This window comes from Pan troglodytes, chromosome 1 (assembly GCF_028858775.2).
Source record: "Pan troglodytes isolate AG18354 chromosome 1, NHGRI_mPanTro3-v2.0_pri, whole genome shotgun sequence".
Classification (NCBI taxonomy): Eukaryota; Metazoa; Chordata; class Mammalia; order Primates; family Hominidae; genus Pan; species Pan troglodytes.
Window position 1 is genome coordinate 47,532,969 of NC_072398.2, and position 24,188 is coordinate 47,557,156.

The 24,188-nt window shown below is 47.1% G+C and overlaps 1 protein-coding gene across 8 annotated transcripts in view; it reads right to left on the bottom strand.

The window, feature by feature from the left end:
* The window catches only part of NAV1 (neuron navigator 1), a 305,087-nt gene that overhangs the window by 262,201 nt on the left and 18,698 nt on the right, over positions 1–24,188 (bottom strand). The gene's annotated exons all lie outside the window — the stretch shown is intronic.

Sequence of the window (24,188 nt, forward strand, 5' to 3'; positions counted from 1 at the left end):
TCGGCCTCCCAAAGTGCTGGGATTACAGGCATGAGCTACTGTGCCTGGCCCCGTTCCCCTGTAATAGGTAAGGACATTAAAGGTGAGAAAAGTTAAAGCCACACTGTTACAAAGTGGAGGGGGTGAGACTGAACTATTCCTTTCACACCTACAAACTGACCATCTACAATGAGCCAGACCCTGTGCCAGGGCCGAGGATGCCTGCCTGCCTGCCTGCCTGCCTTCCTTTCTTCCTCCCTCCCTCCCTCCTTCTTTCCTTTCTTCTTTCTTTCTTTTTTGAGACACAGTCTTGCTCTGTCACCCAGGCTGGAGTGCAGTGGTGCTAGCATGGCTCACCGCAGCCTCAACCTCTGGGACTCAAGAGATCTTCCCACTCCAGCCTCCTGAGTAGTTAGGGCTACAGGGACACACTACCACGCCTGGCTAATTTTTTAAATTTCTTGTAGAGACGGGGGTCTTGCTATGTTTCCCAGGCTGATCTCAAACTCTTTGGCTGATGTGATTCTCCTGCCTTGGCCTCACAAAGGGTTGGGATTACAAGTGTGAGCCACCACTTCTGGCCAGGAATTTACGGTCCAAAGAGAATCGGATCCCAACCAGATCTGCCTGCCTGCAAAGCTTCTGCTTGTCAGGGCCACAGCATTCTGCCTTCGCAGGTCTTTCACATGTTACCTCATTCTACCCCTACAATAACACACTGAAATAGGGATCCATGCCCTCATTTTGCTGATGAGGAAACTGAGGCTCAGAGAAGTGGGGTGTTAGCCAAAGGGCCCCCAGGTGGTCACATCAGGCCCAGAACTCAAGCTCCTGGCATCCAATTCCAGATTCTGGGTTCTTCCTTACCTCTGATGTGGAGGGATCCTGCAGGCTTTCCTTGCTGCATCTGTGGCACTTGAAGCAGACATGTGGGGTACCCCACCAAGCAGTGTCTTGGGGATTGTGGTCTCATATGCTTTTCTCTGGGCCCAGTTCCAACATCTCCCAGAAAGATACATCTCCCAGAAAGATACATCTCCCAGAAAGATACACCAGAAAAAAAATCGTGTTGGGTCAGTGGCACCTGTGGGACGAGTTAACGCCCCCTCTGCCATCCAGGCTAGGTCCCGGCGTCCGGACGCTCTTTGAGGGGCTGTTTCCTGAGGACAAATGTTTCCTGCTGCTGCGGATGCACAGGGGCAGCGTGACCAGGGGCAGCTAGCCCTGAATCGCACCACCAGCTTGCTAAGTATGTCTGCACCCTCTGACGATCCGGTCACCTCTTCATTAGTCTGTAGCTTCCCCCACACATCCTCTCTTAGGACTTGACAAAAGGCCAGGATATTTCAATTGGGAGGCTCAGGTCACTCTAAATACTCATAACCACCCACTCTGGCAAAAACTATTTACTATGCATGTTCCTGTGCATTACCTCACTGATTCACTCACCGTCCTAGGCTGTTATCATCCCTGCTTTTCAGAAAAGGAAACTGATGCTCAGACAGATCCCGTGATCCAACAGCATCCAGGATCTGGACTGAGGTATTGGACTTCTGGTGACTCACTGGTTCCCTACTGACAGGCTCTGTAGGCAGGGCCTGCCCCACCCCTCCCTGCCTGCTCCCTTCCATCCACCAGGCCCAGGAGAGAGCACCAACCGCCTACAAGTACCCTGCAAGCTAAAACAGAAAGAGATGCCACATTCTGCTCTCATACAGTCCTAGAATGACCTGCTTAATATTATGCCTTAAGCTCCACTCAGAAGGAAGCTTGGAGCTTTCAGAAAGCAGTTTCGAAAGTGATCAGTCCTGCCGGGATCCTTTCAGACCATACAGCCGTGTCCAAGGCAAAGGACCACTGCCCACCCGGGCCTGGCCCACCAACTCTATCCTGTCCAGCTCAGGAGGCCCAGCTGCTGAGGGGTTGCTGTGATGGAGGAGTGAGTCATGGGGCCTGGAATCTGAAGCCTTCCAGACCTTCGCCCATCCCAGCCAACTTCACATCTGCCATCCAGATGTCTCCACTTCGGAAATGCTTTCTACCAACTAGGACCCAAGGTCGGGGGGCATACTTGACCTTAGAAAAATACCTTCAGGCTGGGTTTGGTGGCTCATGCCTGTAATTCCAGCACTTTTGGGGCTGAAAGGCCAGAGGATCACTTGAGCCCAGGAGCTCGAGACCAGCCTAGGCAACATAGTGAGACTTCCCAACCCCTCTGTCTCTACAAAAAAAAAAAAAAAAAATTAGCCAGGCAAGGTGGTGTGTGCCTGTAGTCTCAGCTACTTGGGAGGCTAAGGTGGGAGAACTGCCTGAGCCCAGGAGTTCAAGGCTGCAGTGAGCTATGATGGCGCCGCTGCACTCCAGCCTGGGTGACAGAGCAAGACCTTGTCTCTAAAAAAACCGAAAAATAGATAGGAATAAATAAATAAAAAATACCTTCAGAACCTCCTTGGTCTCCTTGGTTGATTCGCAAACCTAAACCTAACTGGGTGCCTTTGTTCCAACCATTGATAGTCTCATGCTGTGACCAAGCTTACTGCCTAAGGGCCCTGAACATGGGGGATCTGATGGAGGAACACAGCCCCCGCCTGCAGGGAGTTCCCAGGCTGATGGGCAAGGCACAGTTCCTAATCTCATGGAGGCCCCAGGCTGAGTAGGGAACACAGTCAAACACAGCCTTGTCCTTAACCAGATCCTACGCTAATGGAAGAGACAGAACCCTGCCCGCAGGAAGCCTACTGCCTCATAGGGAAAAACTTCTGTATCCGTGGGGAGCTTCCAACGTCCAGAAAAAAAGGACTCAGAAGAAAAATCTAGAAACGTGGATAATGGAAGTGAAGGAAACTAACTTTTATTGAATGTCTAGCATATGCCAGCTACTATACAGGTTTAATCTTCTTTAATTCTCACAATTACCTCATTTACAGTCAAGGAAACTAAAGCACCCTGGTTAGTTACCCAGCTAGTAAGTAAGTAAGTAACAGAATCAGGATTTGAACTCAGATCTGTGCAGCTCCCACATCCTGTTTTTGCGTAACACCATGTGTGATGGGGCAGATTCGTTTACCTTCTTTTCCCACATCACCCTTTAGGCTGGGAGCTAGTTCTTGTTTCCTGTTGCAAATCACCATTCTCACAATACTAAAAATTACTACACTTAGGACTACTTCATTGACTAACAATATCCCACTGTCCCAACAGCAAGAGGGACTGCCGACTCTGTCCCTTTAAAATGAAGAGAAGGACTCACAAAGGAGCTCCCATCCTCCACTAGCAAGGGGTCCCAACCACCACAGAGGCAAGCTGTGGTCAAGGCAGGGGCTTTTTGGGGTCTCGTGGAGAAAAGGTTCAGAAATCAAAGCCCCGCCCCAGGTTGGTCCCAAGCCAGTCACTGGATGAACACACTCCCTGGTACCTGTGGAAAGAGTAGCGACTGCTGCACGCCACTGGAAAGCCTGTGGTGGTGGCAAATGCAACGGAAATGCTGACTATGTTCCCTGAGCCCACTGTCTGCTTTGTGGCACCCAGGGCTGGCCTGGAATAGCAGCCTGGCCTTCCCGTCATTGTGCTGGAGCTCTGGGAGGTCTCGGCTCATGGCAAGGATCCACAGATCCCAAAGCCTTCTGTGGCTCCTCAGTCCCAGGGAAGGGGCTCTGCAGAGACAGGAGATAAAAATGCTGCCACGCAGCAACAGAGATGCACATCTGTACAAACATCAGTGTCTTTCCACGGGAACAGTGACTTGGGCATTGAAGGACTGGGAGACAGGATTTCATTAAATATCCTGTTTCTCAGGGCCTGCTGTGGGGCAAGAGCTCTGGCAAGGAACCTAGGGTCCATTGCCAATTCCAGCTCCTCCTCTGCTTCTCTCTGGCACCCCAAACACCCCGGATGCAGGGTCACTGGGCTCTTGCCTGTTGGTCACCACACCAGGATGGCCAAGGCTAGACCACTAGTAGTTTGGGATCTTCAATGGGGCAAGTTGTTCTGGCCTGGCAGGAGGGATATGCTGATGGTGGAGGGGAAGCTGGCGCTGGCTAAGGGGTCCATAACCCAAAGGGAAGAAGATTCCATAAGAAGCAGCAGCCAGGCTGAAAAATTATTGACCTTTTGCTCTTGCCATCAAATAGCATTCTAGCCTGTCCCATACTCTATCACCCAAGATCATTAATGGGTTTTACATCGTGAAAAAAATGAAAGTTACATGAGAGAAAGCAAGAATCTTGGTTTTTGTGGAGGAGGGGTGTGGTTTATAGAAGATGGAACCTAAATCAAGAATAGGAGAGTTTTTTGATACCACCCAGCAAGGCAGAGGCAAACACAACACAGAGAGACAGATACGGTTCTGCTCTTCCCATCCTCTGAACTTCCTCGGCCGCCCTACCCTGCCTGGCTTCCCGCACAGTGCAGGACTGCCCCAGCCTGAGCCTCTCACCCCAACTTTCTTCCAGTCTGAGAAGGAGGGGACACGTGCGTGTGGGGCCTGCTTCCTTAGCCCACAAGATGCAGAGCTGCGAGCTGCCTGCATAGGAGAGGAGGGCGTGGGGATCGGGCTGGGTTCTGCTGGGCAACTGCACCCTCTGGTGGCGGCAACAGGAAGATGCAAGGCCATGCAGACAAAGGCCGAACCAGATTCTTCCTCCTTCCCAGAATCCCTCTACACCGCCTTTATTAAGCACCTATTGGCGGATGGCACGGGGTTCTGTCCAAAGAGAAGTGGATGGACACTGCACTGTTCTTAAGGGCTGCTAAATGAAACCTGCACAGGAGAAAGGAGGCTAATCCTTCCACAGCTCTGGGCTAACAGGCCTTCCCTTTCCTCACACTCCAGCTTCAGCGATCAGTGCTTCCATGGACAATTTTGCTGCCCTCTGCCCACATGCATGGCACCTCGACCATCATCTCGGACAAAACTTCTCACCTCCATCAAAACCCTGCTCCCAGTCGTAACTCTAAGGACCCTCAGCCTCCCCCAACCTACAAGAGACTTAAAAGCAGCAACTGTTGGAAGAGCACTGTTCCTGGTGGTTTATGTGCGAGTCTCCAGTGTCAGATCCTCCAAGGGTGTGCTTCTGGTCTCTCCAAATGGATGGGGAGCTTCTCAAGGGCAGGAAACATTTATTGAGCACCTATTTCGTAGCCAGGCCCTTTATAACCACAATTCATGGTAGCCTCTCAGCAGGCCCGTAAGGACCATAAATAACCCCCAATTTACAGAGGGGAAACTTGGGCTCCAGAAGGCCAAGAGCTATCAACAACCCCTTTCCATATGCCTGGTGCTATCCTAAAGGTGTTACATGCATTATCTCATTCAATCCTTGTGAACAAGGTTATCCAATGAGCTAGGTTAAAATTATTCCCATTTTACAGATGAAGGTGTTGGGGCTCAGAAAACGATACCCCGTAATATGACCTTTTGACATGCTGAACTAAAGAAGCAGACTCAAGGTGCCTCTCACTTCCCCCCACCCCAACTCCTGCCTCTCAATCATCCATCTTTCTCAAAGCACAGGACGAGACTATTCTCTGGAATTCTCTTATCTCCCTAGAAGCCAGACCCCAAAGAGGAACACAATTGCTTTTGATTCCTTCCCTGAAGTTTTATTAACCATAGAAGATTAAAACTCATATCACAGAGGAAGAGACTGAAAATTAAACACCATACCTGTGCCGGGCGCGGTGGCTCATGCCTGTAATCCCAGCACTTTGGGAGGCTGAGGCGGGTGGATCACGAGGTCAGGAGTTCAAGACCAGCCTGACCAACATGGTGAGACCCCCGTCTCTACCAAAAATACAAAAATTAGCCAGCGTGGTGGTGTGCACCTGTAATCCCAGCTACTCAGGAGGCTGAGACAGGAGAATCGCTTGAACCCGCGAGGCAGATGTTGCAGTGAGCCGAGATTGTGCCACTGCACTCCAGCCTGGGCGACAGAGCAAGATTCCATCTCAAAACAAACAAATAAAAAACACCACACCTAGAGCCCAGACAAATTTTGTCCCAAACCAGTGTTCGTTCTTTGGTTCCATTCAATTCCCAAAGAGAATGATTTACTAACCATTATCTGAGCACTGGGCTCATTCATTTCCCCGAAAAATCACTGCCCACTCTTCAAAATGGCCACATGGCCCGCATTTCCCCTTCCCCTATGTAGAAGGGTATATAAGCCTCTGGACCTCACTGGGTTATGGAGTGACCATTCTCCTGTGATTCCCATGAGCTTATGCATGTTAAATAAGTTTATCTGCCTTTTGTCTACATATCGTCAGTTTATTTTCAGTGAAGTTTTAGAGGCTGGTGGGAAAGCTTTCCCTTGGCTCCTACAAAGCACGAAAACATTGAGAGGATAAATAATATGCATGAAGTCGCACAGCTAGGAAGAGGCAGCAGGATAGAAACCCAGTTCTGTTTCACCCTTATTCTTATCCCTGGTTTCTGTTTTTGTTTTTTGGAGTCCAGGCCTCCTCCTTCCTGCCCCTCCAAGCCCCTTGCGCAGGGTTCCATGCACAGCTCAGTCACCGCCCAGCAGATAGACGGCTTCCTTTCCGCAGCCCCTGAGGAGTCCTTTCGTCCTTCTACAGCCAACTCCAGAAACTACATAGAGTGCTTTCTTCCTGTCTCTCTTCATCCCTTCCACTCCTATTGGAACAAAACCACGTTTGACATTTCTCAGCATTATTACATTAAACAGGCTGGATCTCAGCCAGCTATTTCTGGGCTTTAATTACTTGTTCTATCTAGCCTAAGTGGTGTGGGCAAGCCGGTCCTCAGTTAACCCACCTGAAAACTGGGAAGATCAGGAACTATCTCCTAGAATTTGATTACCAGCCAAGGACGGTGCTAATTTGGAGGTGGTAGTTAAGTGTTTTGGGGAGGCTGGGTGGTTTCTGACTTTAATTCTCTCTAAGACTAGCCCAGGGGAACCTCTGGGGCCACAGTGCAGCTTTGTAAGTGATCTCCCCATGGGGAGTAAATGTCCTGGAATCAAGCCCTAAGGCAGGCCCCTAATTCGTTGCATGTGTGATTGGGCACACAAGCCTCAGGACACGTCTGAAGGCTGTCCTGTGGGCTGTGCTGAAGGACATTGGACAAGCACGTCCCCCAACCCTTTGTCTTTCTTCCAGAATCTCTTGCATTGTTTCACAAAAGGAGGAGCACAGAAGTTGAAATTCACCCAGGCACCTCAGAGGGCATTGGGATCCTGCCTCAGGTACTAATTACAATCCAATCTGGCTGAATGATTGGGGCTGAAATGTGGCATTTCACCATCACGGTTGGTGCCGTGGGAATGCATAGAAATCTTCAACTTGACACCAAAGCGGACTTCCCTAGAGCTTCCTAACAGAAACAGTAGATCATTTTCATCTCAGCCTCCTCCAAGCCTTAAGTGGGGGCCCTGTGGTCTGGCAGGATCATGGAGTCAGGGTTCCCGGGACCCTGGCTGACTCATCTTCCTCCTTTGCACCAGAGACGAGTCTACTGGTCTGAGCTTTTGCCTGAGATATTTGCCCATAGAATTAAGCCCCTGTTTTTACAGGGGGAACACTAATGATTTTCTAGGGCTCTCCATTGAGAGGGCACTTGAGACCCGTTTTCCACACAGGCATTTGGAGGATGGTGCTCTTTGCTGGCGAGGAGAGGGGCATTTCTCCAGAGAGGGCCCGAAGGACTGGTGGCAAGCCTCTATGGAGGGGGCAGGGCTGGTCCTTAGACCTCTGCTGCTGGCCCAGGTTGGACTAAGGTTGGGGCTAGGACAGCAGAGGGGAAGAGTCCAAGTATTTTTCTCCCCTTGCCTGGAAGGCCCCCCAGTTCCCTCCCCTCCATACCCAGTCTTTGCCTGACTTAATTCCTGCAAGCCCAGGAGGAGGAATTCACCTCCCAAGAGGCCCTTCCTGCCCCTCCAGGGGTTACAGTCCCTCCACTGTCCCCCCACTGTCCTGAGCTATTACAACTGGGGTGTAATCACTGGTTTGCTTACCAGACCTTTTTTTTTTTTTTTCTTTTTTGAGACAGGGTCTTCCTCTGTCACCCAGGCTGGAGTGCAGTGGTGCGATCTCAGCTCATTGCAACCTCTGCCTCCCAGGTTCAAGAAAGTCTCCTGCCTCAGCCTCCCGAGTAGCTGGGACTACAGACACCCGCCACCATGCCCGACTAATTTTTTTATTTTTATTTTTTGTAGAGATGGGGACTCTGTATGTTGTCCAGGGTGGTCTCAAACTCCTGGGCTCAAACAATCTACCCACCTTGGCCTTCTAAAGTGTTATACAGGCATGAGCCACTGTTCCAGGTCTCAGACTATTTTTTATAAAAGAGCGTTATACTGTTTGTCCTTAGCACCTAGGACAGTCCTAAGCTGTGGCTAATATCTAGTGAATGAATGAATGGATCAGTGAATTAATGAATGTGGCATTTTCAATCCCCACTTTCGGACCTGAAATCCTAAGTCTCCCAACTCAAATACCTATTGGGCCTTTTCCACAGACTGTTCTCTTGGGGTTCCAGATAGGCCGACCTCAAGGAGTACCCCGGAAGCTGTTATTAAATCTGCCCCGCCCCCCGCCCCCCATCTCCCTTCACAGCACCTTTGCTCCAGCACCCGGGAACCCATTTGGCTCCCGAATCCCCACTGCCCCTCCCTTTTCTGGCCTCTCTTTCGGAAACACCTTTTTCCTGCCTCCATTAGGCCGCTGTGTTTCCTGCACAGGAAGAGGGCCTTTTGATTCCAGGGTGCTATTTATAGCAGCCCTCCCTCCTTCTGAGCCTCACTAAGGTAGGGGCGATGGTGCAGGGGATGGGGATAGAAGATGCTTGGGACTTTCCAGGGTCCCGGCCACCAGGAGAAGAGGGCTGAGTTCCCAAATGAGGGATGGAACCTAGAGGAAGCTTCTGATCCCCAGACTGCTTACCCTCCTGACTTCCCCATATCTGTTAGTAGCTCCACAGCTCTCCCAGGCCCCCAGACTCAAAACCTCAGAGCTTCAGAGTCAAGGAGTTGTGGGATTTACATCTAGGGAAGACATTACAGATCATTTTGTAGATGAGGAAACTGATATCCAGAGAGGAGAAGAGATTTGAACGAGGTCGCATAGAATGTTAAAAGTAGGTCTCTGGCCAAAATCTCCCCTGATTCTTGCCTTACCTGTAACAATGACAAAGGATTGCCTCATTCAATCTTGTGGCAGGTGGCATGTTATGGGTTGAATTGTGTCACCAAAAAAGATAATTGAAGTACTAATTCCCAGTGTCTCCGAATGTGACCTTATTTGGAAATAGGGTCATTGAAGAAGTAATTAGTGAAGATGGGGTCATACTGGAGTAGAGTGAGCTCCTAATCTGGTATGACTGCTGTATTTATAAGGAGAGGGAAATTTGGACATAGACATACACAGAGGGAAGAGGATGTGAAGGCCACAGGGAGGAGATGGCCATGCAGCGGTGAAGGCAGAAATCGGAGTGATGCGTCTCTACACCAAGGGATGACAGGGATTGTTGGAAAACACCGGACACTAGAAGAGGCAAGGAAAAATTCTCCACTAATTTCAGGGGGAGTATGACCCTGCCAACACCTTGATTTCAGACTTCTAGCCTCCAGAACTGACACCATAGATTTCTGTTTCGTTAAGCCACCCACTTAGTGGTAATTTGTTATGGCTGCCCTAGCAAACTGATCATTTGATGGATAAGGACTCTAAGACTGAGACAGGTTAAATGAGTTACCCAGGTTATATGCCAAAAGGTGCAGGAGGGACTCAACTTTCAGTCCAGTGCTCTTCCAAAAAGACTGCACGACTTTTGGATTCTGCTCTCTGTTGTGTCCCTCCCATATTCCACAGTCATCCAGTCCTGTTCGGTTTTCCTTTGTAAAAAGTCTCTCCCACGGCTCTTCCTTTCCTTCCCCAGCAGGGCCACCCTAGCCCAGACTTTGCATGTCAGGAACGTGACAGTACATCTGCTGGCCCAACTCTCCCTCTTCCAAGCCATTAGTTGGTCCCACACCTCTTTATGGAATGCCCACTGCTTGCTAGGTTCTGTGCTATGTGCTGGCTTCCCATTGGTGAACAGAGCAGACGTGGTCCCTGCCATTAGGGCCGTCCTGCTGGTAAAACAGCTTCATCATGTCACTTCTTGGCTCCGGGTCACCAGTGTCTCCCCACCACAGGCTCCAGTCTTGCACGTGGACCTGTGTTTCCCACATGCAGGGCCAGACACCCCTGTCTGTCAACATGTGTCAGCTCAATTCAGATTAGAGAATAACATTCTGTCTTACGGGGAAACCAGGGGCCCCTCTACAAATGATCTGAACTTCCCAGCTCCAGGAGATAAAGGCAGCTCCAGTCCATGGAGGGAAGAAAAGGCATTATGGTCTTTTACAGAAAGACACAGAAATGGGGAAGTTGTCTGGGAACAAAGAAGGTGACACTGAACACTTTAAACATCCACTAAGGACCGACCAGCTTAACTCTCAAAACCCTGGCAGATACTCTATTGATGCTGGATAGATGTGAATCCTACCGCAATGAAAGGAATCTCAAGTTTCCTCCCATAAACAAACTGTGGCACATTCATACGTCAGAAATTAAAAGAAGCAAAATACATCATTCAACATGGATGAATCTCAAAAACATTATGCTGAGCTAAGAAGCCAGACACAAAATAGAACCCACCACATGATTCCATTTATATGAAGTTCAAGAGCAGGCAAAACTAATCTATGATGATACGAATCAGAACACGGAGACAGTGGGTGGGAGCACATTGACAAAAGGGACAGGAGGGAAATTCTGTGGGTTGATGGAAATGTTCCATATCTGGATCCGGTGTGGGTCACATGGGCGTATTCATTTGTCAAAAACACATCGATCTCTGTGTTTCACTGTTTGTAAATTATACCTTAATTAAAATAGAAGACAATAGAATAAAAGAAGAGAAAAGGATTCCCTCCTTCTCGGTTGGAACACACAGTGGCTGGCCTTTTGCAGGTGAATATACCCTCACATTTTCTCCTGCTTCTCTCTCTAGACCTGAAATCTGGCTCAAGCTCTGTTCACTCCTCTGGCTGAGTTTAGGAAGCAGCCCAGGCTCTCTACAAAGAGGCAGATGGAAGCAAACAGAGCCGGCAGCCCTGGCCCATGGGCCACTGAGCACAGGCTCTGTCTGGCTTTGTGAGTCAGGCCTTCACCACAGAGGTATCCAGGCTGAGCCCTCCCTGGTGTCCTATTGCCTGGAGATGGCCCCAGCCTGTATTTTGGCTCACAAGCCTCGAGTTTATCATTTCAAATCTCCCACCTTCCCATATATTTTGCCTCAGCCACATCTGCGTCTCCTCCTTCCAGAGCGAAGCGGGTGCTATTTATAATGCCCTGGAAACACAGCCTGGGCCAGATAATAGGCCAGTGTTGCCAAACAAAACCCCAGGCCACTCTGCCCCCCTCGTCCCCTGGAGGCCTGCAGTCTGGAGCCCAGAGGGGCCCGAGGGACCATATATCTTAGAGCCAGCACCACAGACAACCCTTCCACCCGTCCATCTGACCCTCAGACAGGGAAGCATCCCCTGTCTGATACGTAAACATCCATTTGGGGATAAATCTACCCCGAAGTATAGTCTGCATGGCTGGGGCTAAATGAGGCATCCTTGGCTTCGCTCCATCCCTTTGCCTGTCCGGTGTACGTTTGGTGGATCAAGGATTTATTTTATACATGGGGGTGCAGCGAGCCACGGGGCATCCAAAGTAAGGACCATAAGAATGACCAACATTGGCTCTAGGCCAGAGGGTGCTTAACACCTTCTAGGATGATCTTCACAATTCCCTGGCCTGAGTATTATTGCCCCCATTTTACAGACGAGAAAATTGAGGCTCAGGGAGGTTGTAGGAACCCGGGTCAGGCTGACTCCAAAGCCTGTGCATTACCCCACATGCGTCAGAGGCCCAATGTCAGGGAGAGGTCGAGGAAGCAAAGAGGTGGCCTCTGAACAAGCCAGGGAAATTCAGCACCTACAGCACTCCCGTGGGCAGGAGAAAGGGAAAGGACATTCCCTTTACCCACCTCAGCTTAAAGGCATCCCTTACCCCCAACCCTGCCACCCTGCCAAGTAATCAATCAACAAATGTTTGCTGAGCCCCTACTGTGTACCAGGACCCAACTAAGCTACTTCCAAGTGCTAAGAGCGGCCAACTCAGAGTGGCGTTGTGGGCTTTCCTCTGCCCTGGGAGGCCTTTCCCAGACTATGAGCATGCCAGCCCTGACTCGGCCTCTGGCCCCCTCCCTGCCATCCCAAACACAGAGGCCTTTGTCTTTGTCACAGTCTCTGTGGCCAGCTCAGCAGTGGCCATTCCCATCCACTTCCCACAGCCACCCCCAACTCTGTGGTCACTTTTTAGGCCTCCCTACGGCCCCTGATTTCTTTCTGGCCGTGGCCAGCAAGAGGAAGTGGGGAGATGACTAAGAGGGGTGATGTGGCATCTTTGTGATGACATTTAGTAAGGAGCTTGGTAATGAGTGACAGAGAGACACTGGATCTCACAGGAGATGTGTAAATTGGGAGGGGCCGGCTTATTAGCTCCAGACCGGCTAAAAAGCAGAGGAGTTTTAATGGGTTGCCAGCCTAACACAGGCCTAAATTCATGCACAATGGTAATTTTCAACTCTGATGAGAAAATGAGAAACAGAACCTCAAAACATAACACTTTTACGTTATTTTTTTGACTGGGTAAAAATGAGCAGGAGTGATAAAATTGGTGGTGTACTTTAAAGTAGCTTTTATTGAGAAATAAATCTCAAGGGCTTGTCAAAATAAATGTGATAGCAAAGTAAATTTAAAAGCTCAATATGATTTCTGCATTTGTATAACAGACATGATGTCTGTGGTTAAGTTCTATGAGCCATTAAAGACACTGTGGCGCTGGGCGAGGTGGCTCATGTTTGTAATCCCAGCATTTTGGGAGGCCGAGATGGGAAGATCACTTGAGCCTCGGAGTTCCAGACCAGCCTGGGCAACATAGCAAGACCTTGTCTCCACAAAAAATGTAAAAGTTAGTCAAGTGTGGTGGTGTGCTCCTGTAATCCCAGGTACTCAGGAGGCTGAGATGGGAAGATCGCTTGAGCCTGAGAGGTTGAGGCTGCAGTAAGCTATGATTGCATCACTGCACTCTAGCCTGGGCAAAAAAGTAAGACCCTTTCTCAAGAAAAAAAAAAGAAAGACACCACTCCACTGGCCCCTTCTGCTATACATGACCCTGGAGTGTATTGGAAAGGACAAAGACCAGGAGTTGGAAGACTTGGGTTCCCCAACTCATTCCCTAAAGTTATGTGGCTTTGGGTAAGTTACTTAGCCTCTCTGAGTCCGATTTTGACATCTACAGAAAGGGAAATATTTGTCCTGCCCACCTCATAAGGTTGCCATGAAGAGTAAATGGGAGGATGGATATGAAGTCATTCAGCACGGACCATAGAGTAGACCAGAGGAACCTTTGCAGTGAAGGCCTGAGGAAGAACTCTGATAGCAGGATGGGATTTAGGTTATGGAACTTCAGTCAAGCAAACCTCCATCCTCAGGGTCAGGTTGTGACTGCTCCAGAGTGGTGTGGGTCTCTAACATTTGCTGAGAGACCCTTAAGGGCCATACATAGACCACCCACCCCACATGTTCCCAGGACAGAAGGTGCAGAGCCGAGGAGCTTTTCAGAGGCCCTGGGTTCCAAAATACAAACATAAAACTACAAAATTGAAGTTAATCAAGATTTAATCAAACATCTATAAAATGTAACATTGTGTCAACTTCTTCAATACTTAACTTTAGCTTTCACAAAAATGCATTCTATTTGAAAATAACTTACAGATAAAATTTTTCTTCTGATCCAGTAATTTCTGCATATGTTCAGGGTTACCAAGAAATAGCCAATTTAAAATTATTAATAAATGAATTGCTGATAACCAAATACTTTTAAAAGTGAAATTATAGGCCAAGGATGGTGGTTCACCCTTGTGATCCGAATGCTTTGGGAGGCCAAGGTTGGAAGCAATCCTGAGGCCAGGAGTTTGGGACCAACCTAGGCAACATAGCGAGACCCCATCTCTACAAAAGATACAAAAATTAGCCGGGTGTGGTGGCGGGCGCCTGTGGTCCCAGCTGCTTAGGAGGCTGAGGCAGGAGGATCACTTGAGCCCTGGAAGTCAAGGCTGCAGTGAGCTGCATTGGTGCCACTGCACTCCAGCCTGGGCGACAGGCTGAGACCCTGTCTCTTAAAAAAAAAAAAAAGTGAAATTATAATTTTTTTTAAATTACAACAAATATTTAGCAATTCATGTGGGATGTAGGGTGTTGGGTGCATCCTTATGGGCATGCTGCGTCCTGGGGCTCTTTCTGGGTGAGCATGCCCAGTGGGCACCCAGGTCTTTTTTTTTTTTTTGAGATGGAGTCTCACTCTGTCGCCTAGGCTGGAGTGCAGTGGTGCGATCTCGGCTCACTGTAAGCTCCGCCTCCTGGGTTCACACCATTCTCCTGCCTCAGCCTCCCAAGTAGCTGGGACTACAGGCGCCCGCCACCACACCCGGCTAATTTTTTTGTATTTTTAGTAGAGACAGGGTTTCACCGTGTTAGCCAGGATGGTCTCGATCTCCTGACCTCATGATCTGCCCGCTTCAGCCTCCCGAAGTGCTGGGATTACAGGTGTGAGCCACAGAGCCAGGCCGGCACCCAGGTCTTAAGACAGTCCTCTCTGTGGTTGCTGGGCAGGTTACAGCCTGCCCAGCAACCACAACTAAGTATATTGAGCTCTGCTTAAAGATTATCAGTAAATGTCATTTACATGATCATGACTACATAAATATTATTAAATCCCATCCTTAGATTTCCTTCCTCCAAGGCCAGGCCTTTTGTCCTGCTCACCTCTGTGTATTTAGAAGCCAGAAGGCCAGGCGCGTTGGCGCATGCCTGTAATCCCAGAACTTTGGGAGGTTGAAGCAGGTGGATCGCTTGAGCCTAAGAGTTTGAGACCAGCCTGGGCAACATGGCAAAACCCCCTCTCTACAAAAAATGCAAAATTTAGCCAGGCGTGGTGGTACATGCCTGTAATCCCAGCTACTCGGGAGGCTGCAGTGGGAGGATTATCTGAACCTGGGGAGGTTGAGGCTGCAATGCGCTGTGATTGTTCCACCGCACTCCAGCCTGGGTGACAGAGTGAGACTTTGTCAAAAAAAGAAAGAAGGAAAGAAAGAAAGAAAGAAGGAAGGAAGGAAGGAAAGAAAAGAAGGAAGAAAGAAAGAGAGAGAGAGAAAGAAGAAAGAAAGAAAGAAAGAAAGAAAGAAAGAAAGAAAGAAAACAAGAAAACAAGAAAACTAGAATATCTGAATTTAAAGCCTGCCTTCCTCACTACTGTTTTGGGTGGTCACCATCAAATTGTACAGAAGACCTTATAATAACAAGCAACAGTTCCTGTCCCACCTCTTCCCAACTCCATTCTATTGTCCAAATAGTTTTCTGTTATTAGCTCCTTTGGTGGTTATCCACGTAAACTCTAGATAACATACTAATAACTATTCCCTGTTTTGTCACCAGTAGACAATATCTATCATTACCTAAGGAGTTAGACAAGTTTAGAGCACTTACACTAAACCCGACTCTCTTTCTCCTTTTCTTCCTCCCAATATTTGATTTTAGTTACTTTTATGAGTTATCTTGTACCTTTGATCTTAAAATTTGGTTTCTTGTTTTCTAACACTTTGACAGACTCTTGAATCCCCTCAGTAGAAGAGGAGAGTATTAGAGACCCTCCTTTTCCCTCTTCTACCTCTCTTCTTCAGTCAATAACACCTTTATTCACTTATTTATTTATTTTTATTTTTTTAAGAGATGGGATCTTGCTCTGTCACCCAGGCTGGAGTGCAGTCGTGCAATCATAGCTCACTGCAACCTCAAACTCCTGGCTGGGATCAAGTGATCAATCCTCCTATATCAGCTTCCCAAGTAGCTGTGGCAGGAGGACCATACTATAGGCATGTGCCATCATGCCCGGCTAATTTTTTAATGCTTTGTACAGATTGGGGGGTGAGTCTTGCTAGGTTTCCCAGGCTGTTCTTGAATTCTGGCCTCAAGAAATCCTCCTGCCTTGGCAGTTACACCTTTATTGATAGCTATTTACAGCCTGCCCAGCAACCACAACTAAGTATATTGAGCTCTGCGTAAAGATTATCAGTAAATGTCATTTACATGATCGTGACTACATAAATATTATTAAATCCCAGACTTAGAGCCTCACTTTCCTCCTCTGTCAAATGGGGACAGCATAGCATGTGCTAACACCTCATAAGACCTAGTGGGCCGGGCACAGTGGCTCACGCCTGTAATTTCAGCACTTTGGGAGGGTGAGGTGGGTAGATCACAAGGTCAGGAGTTCCAGACCAGCCTGGCCAAGATGGTGAAACCACATCTCTACTGAAAATACAAAAATTAGCCGGGCATGGTGGCAGGTGCCTGTAATCCCAGCTACCCGGAAGGCTGAGACAGAGAATTGCTCGAACCTGGGAAGTGGAGGTTGCAGTGAGCCGAGATCATGCCACTGCACTCTAGCCTGGGCAACAGAGCAAGACTCCGTCTCAAAAAATAATAATAATTTAAAAAAAGACCTAGTGAAGAGGATACAGAATGTGTGGAATGTAAAAGATGCAGGTTTTTACAAATATAATCTCTTATTTTTCTATCATTACATATGGCATGCAGCATGGAGTGGTAATAATGGCTCATACTATTTGGGCAACTTAGATAACTCTCTGAACTGCAATTTCCTAACCAGTAAAATGGAGAGAATACTAGTACCTATCTCGCTAAGTTGTTGGAACGATTACATGAAATGATATAAGTCAAAGTGCTTCTCCTCCCGTGGTTCACTATCCCAATTTTAGGGATCATGACCTTATTTCCCTTTTGCTGAGAGAGAAAATTTCAATTTAGGCCTTAACTGAGCAGGCTGTGGGTTGAGAAAAAGTATACAGCACTCTCAAAAAGGCATTTGGGAAACTACTGGAAAATCTGATTATGGCCATATATTAAACAATTCTGTTAAATCCAGTATTAATGGGTATGATTGTGGTGCTGTAGCTTCATAGAAGTATGTCCTTGTTTGGCTGGGTGTGGTGGCTCACACCTGCAATCCCAGCACTTTGGGAGGCCGAGGTGGGCATATCACCTGAGGTCGGGAGTTTGAGACCAGCCTGACCAACATGGAGAAACCCCGTCTCTACTAAAATTACAAAATAATTAGCCGGGCATGGTGGTGCGTGCCTGTAATCCCAGCTACTCGGGAGGCTGAGGCTGGAGAATCGCTTGAACCCGGGAGACGGAGATTACGGTGAGCTGAGATCGTGCCATTGCACTCCAGCTTGGGCAACAAGAGCGAAACTCCATCTCAAAAAAAAAAAAAATGTCCTTGTTCTTTGGAAATAACATGCTTAAGTGTTGAAGGGTTAAGTATCATGATGTCAACAAATTACTTTTTTTTTTTTTTTTGAGACAGAGTTTCGCTCTATCTCCCAGACTGGAGTGCAGTGGTGCCATCTTAGCTCACTGCAACTTCTGCTTCCCGGGTTCAAGTGATTCTCCTGCCTCAGCCCCCTGAGTAGCTGGGATTACAGGCACCCACCACCATGCCCAGCTAATTTTTGTATTTTTAGTAGAGACGGGGTTTTACCATGTTGGACCAGGATGGTCTAGATCTCCTGATCTCGTGACCCACCCACCTTGGCCTCCCAAAGTGCTGGGATTACAGGTGTGAGCCACTGGGCCTGGCAACAAATTACTCTTAAATGGCTCAGAAAAATATTATATAGATTGATCTATATACAGAGCAATCTAGCAAAATGTCAACAATCAGTGAATGTAGACATTCATCGTACTAGTCAGTCTTTCACCTTCTCTACTTATCTGACGGTTTCAAAATAAAACCTTGTGTGTGGCGGAACTTGCACCATAGGAAAGCACCTTAACTGTCATGTGGCCGTTTCCCCTCCCCCTGGGAACTGGGCATGGGCCCTGAGGGTGCAGCTTCCACAGACTCACCCAGTGAGGTAGGGGTAAGTGTGGCTGACACCTTCTAAATCTACTTGGTAAAGCGAACTATACCCAGAGGGCGATGAAGAGCACAAAAAGCCAGGGTCCAACGGGCAGGACGCAATAGTGCAGGGTATGCCGTGCAATCCAGCCCTCTTCCTGAAGCTCTGGGGAAGGAGAGCCAGAGGGGCCATACAGAATGGTCCCAGATGAGAGACAAGGCAGGCAGCTGCTTTGTGTGGGTCCTGGCTGGGGCCCCCTAACCGTGTGTCTCATCAGCTGTCTCTCCTTTGTTAAAGGAAAAGCAGGAAGAGAGCAGTTGGTATCTTGGCATTACCCAGAACCCAGATACTCCTTCCCAGTCAACTCAATTATCTGCACCAATGAACTGGGAAAAAGGCACTGGTAACTGACTCTTGCAATCCTTTATTATGGACCTATTCTATGCTATGCTTGAAGTCTACCAAAAAATTAGATAACACCAAAACAAGATGAAATAACTAAACAACAAACAGTAAAGAGCAAAGATACAGTCAGACTCGTTCCTTTATGCCTTAATTTATCCCTTCTGCATCAGCCCAGTTCTCTGGTTTTCAGGGGCAATCTACAAATTGAAAAGAAAATCTGCTTTGTCTATCTGATAATAAATAGGTGATCTGCCTATGGCTAACCTGTGCCAGTAAGCTCATAAATGGAGTGGTGCACCTCACTCTGGACACGACACCTTCAAAGAAGAGAAACTAGCATTTAAAGGGTGATGCATATAATGAGGAAGGTGAGTAAGAAATAGGATGAGACTGGGCATAGTGGCTCACGCCTGTAATCCTCAACACTTTGGGAGGCAGAGGCAGGCAGATCACTTGAGGCCAAGAGTTTGAGACCAGCCTGGCCAACATGTATCTGGAATAGAAAAAGCTACATGCCTGGGTGACAGAGAGAGAGATTCTGTCTCAAATAAAAAACAAATAAATAAAAATAAATTAATTAATTTTAAAAAAAAAGAAAAGAAAAAACATTAAATCTGGCATTTATTAAGCACACACATTGAGCTTCCCAGAGACTGAGTCAGGTCTGACATGGTCTCACTTGATTCATGCAATCACTCTTTGACTGTATTTTTTGAAATTGCCAGATCATAGGAATCTATGCAGGTGTGGGTTTGTGGAATGACGAGGAGGAGAAGGAAGAGGTTAGGACTGAAAGCTGAGGCAAGTTGGAAAACATTGTCCCAGGAGTAAGGCATTTTCATTCCACTTTTCCTGGGGAAGAAACAGAGTCTCTAAGAGATTCCATGGCCTGCCCAAGGTCACACAGAGTGTAGCGATGATGCCCATGTGGAGGATATAATTTCAATTGCCAATATTTCCTAAATGCTCATCTCGCTAAGGACTTCAGGTGCAAAGTCAATGTTTGAACCTTGAGTTCAAGTCTTAGTTATGTCATGGTCCACAATCTTGCTACTACGTCATATATCAACCTTCCTTGAAAAAACCTGGGGACACATCCAGTGAAAATCTGAAGGAAGTGGGGCTGCTGAGACCAGAGAAGAAAAGATGGGGACAGATGCATGGTAGTTGTTCCCAAATATTGAAAGGCTGACACTCTGTAGGCAATCACACTTATTCTGCATGACTTATTTGAATATCCTCCATTTTATTCAGGGATGCCTTTTGGTGAAGCCCACTAAGCTTTTGGGATCTTTCAGCGATGGGTGGAAGTCATATCCATGACAGATTAATACAATGAGGAACTCTGAAAGACAGAGCTGTCCAAATATAGAATAAGATGATTTCAACATAGTGTTGCAGGAATGCCCCAGCAACAGAGGTGTCCAAGCTGGATGACCTCTGAGGGGGATGTTTTAGGGGGATTTGATGTATCTGGAATAGAAAAAGCTACATGACACTTAAGGTTCTTTCCAACTTTGAAAGTTTCATTTTACAGAAGTTGGCATTTACTCTATTTACAAATGGATTTTAAAATCAGGGAAGGGATGTAAAGTGGGTCAGTATTACCGACCAGATGGGGAGGGAATTGCGTCATTGAAAGCTGTGACCAGTCAAGGGTTCCAGGGAGTAAATCAGCTCAACCACTGAGTAGTTCTAACCCTCACAGTGCATCAAAATCACCTAGGGAGCTTTTAAAAATGACAGACACTGAAGCCACATTCCAAACCAAGTGAAGCTGAATCTCTGGGGATGGGCCCAGGAATTGGTCATTTTTAAAAGCTCCCCAGGTGGTGCTAATGTGCAACCAAGATGGAGAACCCCTGAGCTAGAGGAAATGAAGCCTGCGCTGAGGCTGGGCGTGGTGCCCTCTGAGTCTCAGGATGACCAGCAATCAGTTCATCTCTGCATCAGGGCCAGTGGTGGCCCCTCCGGCTGGAGGGAGTTGGTGGGAAACTGGAAGACAGGAAGATAAAGCCCTTTAACCCTTTAATGCCTAACTTCTAGTTATTAAAAAATGTTGACAAATTCATAGAGATGGGAAGTAAAATGGTGGTTGCCGGGGCCTTGGGGAGGAGGGAAGGGGAATGGAGAGTTATTCTTTAATGAGTACAGAGTTTAAGTTTGGGAAGGTAAAAAAGTTCCAGAGATGGCTACAGGTGATGGTTATACACAATGCAAATGCATTTAATGCCACTGAACTGTACATTTAGAAGTGGCTAAAATGGTAAATTGTAGGTTATACATATTTACCACAATATAATTGTTAAATGTTTAAAGTACACTAATTATAATGAAAAGTATAATTAAATACATCAACCCATCCTAATGTAAAATGTTAGCACTTAGTCAAATTTTGTTGTCTTTTTAAAGGAAAAAAAAAATGAAACTTTGCAGATAAAAAAAATTCAGAGGGATTTATCCCAGGAATAAAAGAGTGATTCAACTTAAGAAAAACAGTCAGTGTAAGGCACCACACTAACACAATGAAGGAAACAATAAACAAGCCACAGGATTATCTCGAGTGATACAGAAAACAAGCATTTGACATAAAATTCAACACCCTTTTGTGATTAAAAAAAAATGATTAGAAAACTAGAAATAGAAGATGATTTCCTCAACACAAAGGACATTTATGAAAAGCCCACAGCTAACATCACGCTCACTGGTGAAAGGCTAAAATCAAGAAATCCCCCTAAGATCAAGAACAAGAGAAGGATGTCTGCTTTCACCACTGCTACTCAACATTATACTGAAAGTTCTAGCCAGAGCAATTAGGCAAGAAAAATAAATAAAAATCATTCAAATTGGAAAGAAAGACGTAAAACTATTTCTATTCACAGTTTACATGATCCTATGTATAGAAAATCCCAAAGAATCCAGAAACAAAAAAGCTACTAGAGCTAATAAATTCAGCAAAATTGCAAGGGACAAGATCAACACACAAAAATCAGCTGTGTTTCTACACACCAGTAATGCACAAGCCAAAAAGGAAATTAAGAAACAATTCCATTTATGAAAGCTTTCAGAGCATCTGAGGATTGGATATCAGAACAGTCTTGCAGTCTTTTGAAGTGGAATCATCTTGTTAGTAATGGTCCTTGGCAGAGGCACATGCATCAGAGCCTTTAATTTTGTATGCATATTAGTGCATCTCATATTAAAATTAAGTAGAGCAAATAGATTTGATGGGGTGGTAGTGTGAACTGCACAGGACATGTGTAAGAACCTGAACCACACCCACAGGCAGGTCAGAGTGGCCTGGGTCTCAGCCATCCTGCCTCGCTTCACGTCTCAAGAGTCACAGGACGCTGGGAAGCAAAATCGCAGGCCTCTCAGAGGAAATCAGGCCTGAGTCAGCCTTCCCAGGAGGTTAAGGGAACAGATTAGGCCCAGGAAACGGTTTACTGTGGAGGGTGTTTTTCGCTAGACTAGTTGGAGGGGTATTTTTAAGTTGAAGAAGGAACTAAAAGTGTTTCTAATTATTATTTTTTGTGTGTGACTAGGGGCCAGAAAGACGAAGTGTTTGCCAAGTATTGCCACATTTCTTAGCTCTCCATGTTCCAGAGACTCGAAAAGCTGATAGATGGTTCCATCACAGAGATAGCTGTCTTGACCCTAATATATTTCTGTTCCTCTCTCTAGCTAAGAGCTAAGTAACATCTGCTGAGATGGAAACGCTAGGAAGATAAAAATTCCCAGTGATTTGCTGAAAGGGAATGAGCCCTAAACTGAAAGCCAGGAGCCCTGCATTCTAGGCGGGCTTCTGCAGTACCCCAGTTGTGTAGCTCTGAGCCCATCCCTTCCCTTCAGTGGGCCTTGATTCTTGCCTGTAAAGGGGAGAAGGGCAGGGGTTGGGAGGAGTGGAGATCCTTTTAACTTTGACATTCTGGTTTTTCTTAAAGGCCAAACCCTTCAAGAAGTCAAAAGAACTGTAAAAGAAGAGGGAAGTGACACTGATTGGAAATAGGAAGGCAAAAAGAGAGACAAATTGTAAAAGATGGATAGGAGATTTTTCTATTCTAGGCCACTCCTTTCTACTGGGCCCAAACTGAGTTGATACCAGAGGTTCACAGGGACTCAGGAGGGGGCTAGATTAGGCAAGGAAGGAAGAACAGCACTCCTTTAAAAAAAAGATGGAGTTTCACTCTTGGCCCCCAGGCTGGAGTGCAATGGCATGATCTCGGCTTACTGCAACCTCTGCCTCCCGGGTTCAAGCAATTCTCCTGTCTCAGCCTCACGAGTAGCTGGGATTACAGGCACCCGCCACCACACCCAGCTAATTTTCATATTTCTAGTTGAGACGGGGTTTCACCATGTTGTCCAGGCTGGTCTCCAACTCCTGGCCTCAGGTGATCCGCCCGTCTTACGGGCATGAGCCACCGCACCTGGCCAAAACAGCATTCTTGTTTTCAGTTTCCCCAGGCCAAGGTTTATCAAAGAAGCCAGATCCCAGAAAAAGCCCAAATATTCAAAGCTTGCCTACTTACCCGTGGGCAAATCAACATTTTTATGAACTGCTTTTGAGGGAAAAAGAAGTAGAGGGGGTCTGGGGGAGCAAATTAACTCCCAAAGAATGAATAAATGGCACTTAAGTGAGATAGGAGGCCTTTGAATGCTACTTAGTTTTTTTCCCCAATTCTATTAGTTTGGCAAGCATCTATAAAGTGCCTACTGTGTGCTGAGTGTTGTGGGTGGTCAGATAGGGTGTTTGGCTGGAAGGTACTCATGGGAAGATAGGCATGTGCACAAACACCCAAATATCTAAAATACAAAGCATGGCACACTGACAATCAACAAAAACAAAAAATGCAAAGCAGAATGTGAGACCTGCCCCAAGGGAAATCAGATAAACTGCTGAAGAAGTGCAGATCAGGGGCTGTTCTCTTTCACCTGGAAATGGTGTTCTCTTTCACCTGGTGTTCTCTTTCACCTGGAAAGTTCAGGAAATAGACCCTAGGGGCTGGAGCCCAAATCTGAAAAACCTTCTTCATTCTTCCAACAGTAGCGATTTTTTCCTGGCTCCACTTTACAGAAGTGAAAACCAGGACAGAGACATGAGGAATTATTTGCTCTCTGATCATCCAGGTGGTTAGCAACACAGCCAGATAGAGAACTACAAACCGATGATTGAAAACTTCCCCTAAAAACTGATGGTGAAAGCACATACTACTAGGAAGCTCATCTTAGAAGACAAAATCCATAGAGCTGTTCCCTCTGTCTCCCTTCTTAGGTCAATCCCAAAGACACACCAACAAAAAGTCAAAGCAGGATTTTAAAAAATGTCATAAGCAAGCTGGAATCATATATGTCTCTGGCCTAAAGGAAGCCAAGGTCTCTGCAGTGTCAGATCGTCAGATCCTCCTCCTGGGGAGGCCATTCTTTTTGCGAAGTCTCCAGTCCCATTACAAGTGAGTTGCCGGGGACTTCATGTAGGGGGAACAAGAGCTAGCCCACAGATGAAAACCCAGGCAAGCCTTCTGCTTTTGCACAATGAACGAACGTGCCCACAGGCTTCTCAGCATTGAATTTGAACGAGCCAATGGTATCCCAATCATTGAAACAGGAAGCCAGATAAACAGCATGTTATCAAGGGGGGATCCAGCTCTTCCCTTAAGCCGGCGCCAGCTGCGCCCTGTGACTATCCTAACAAAGTCCCATTGACTCACCAGCTGATTTTCCTGTGTTCGGCTCCAGGGGACAAGGAACCCTCTCTGCCGGG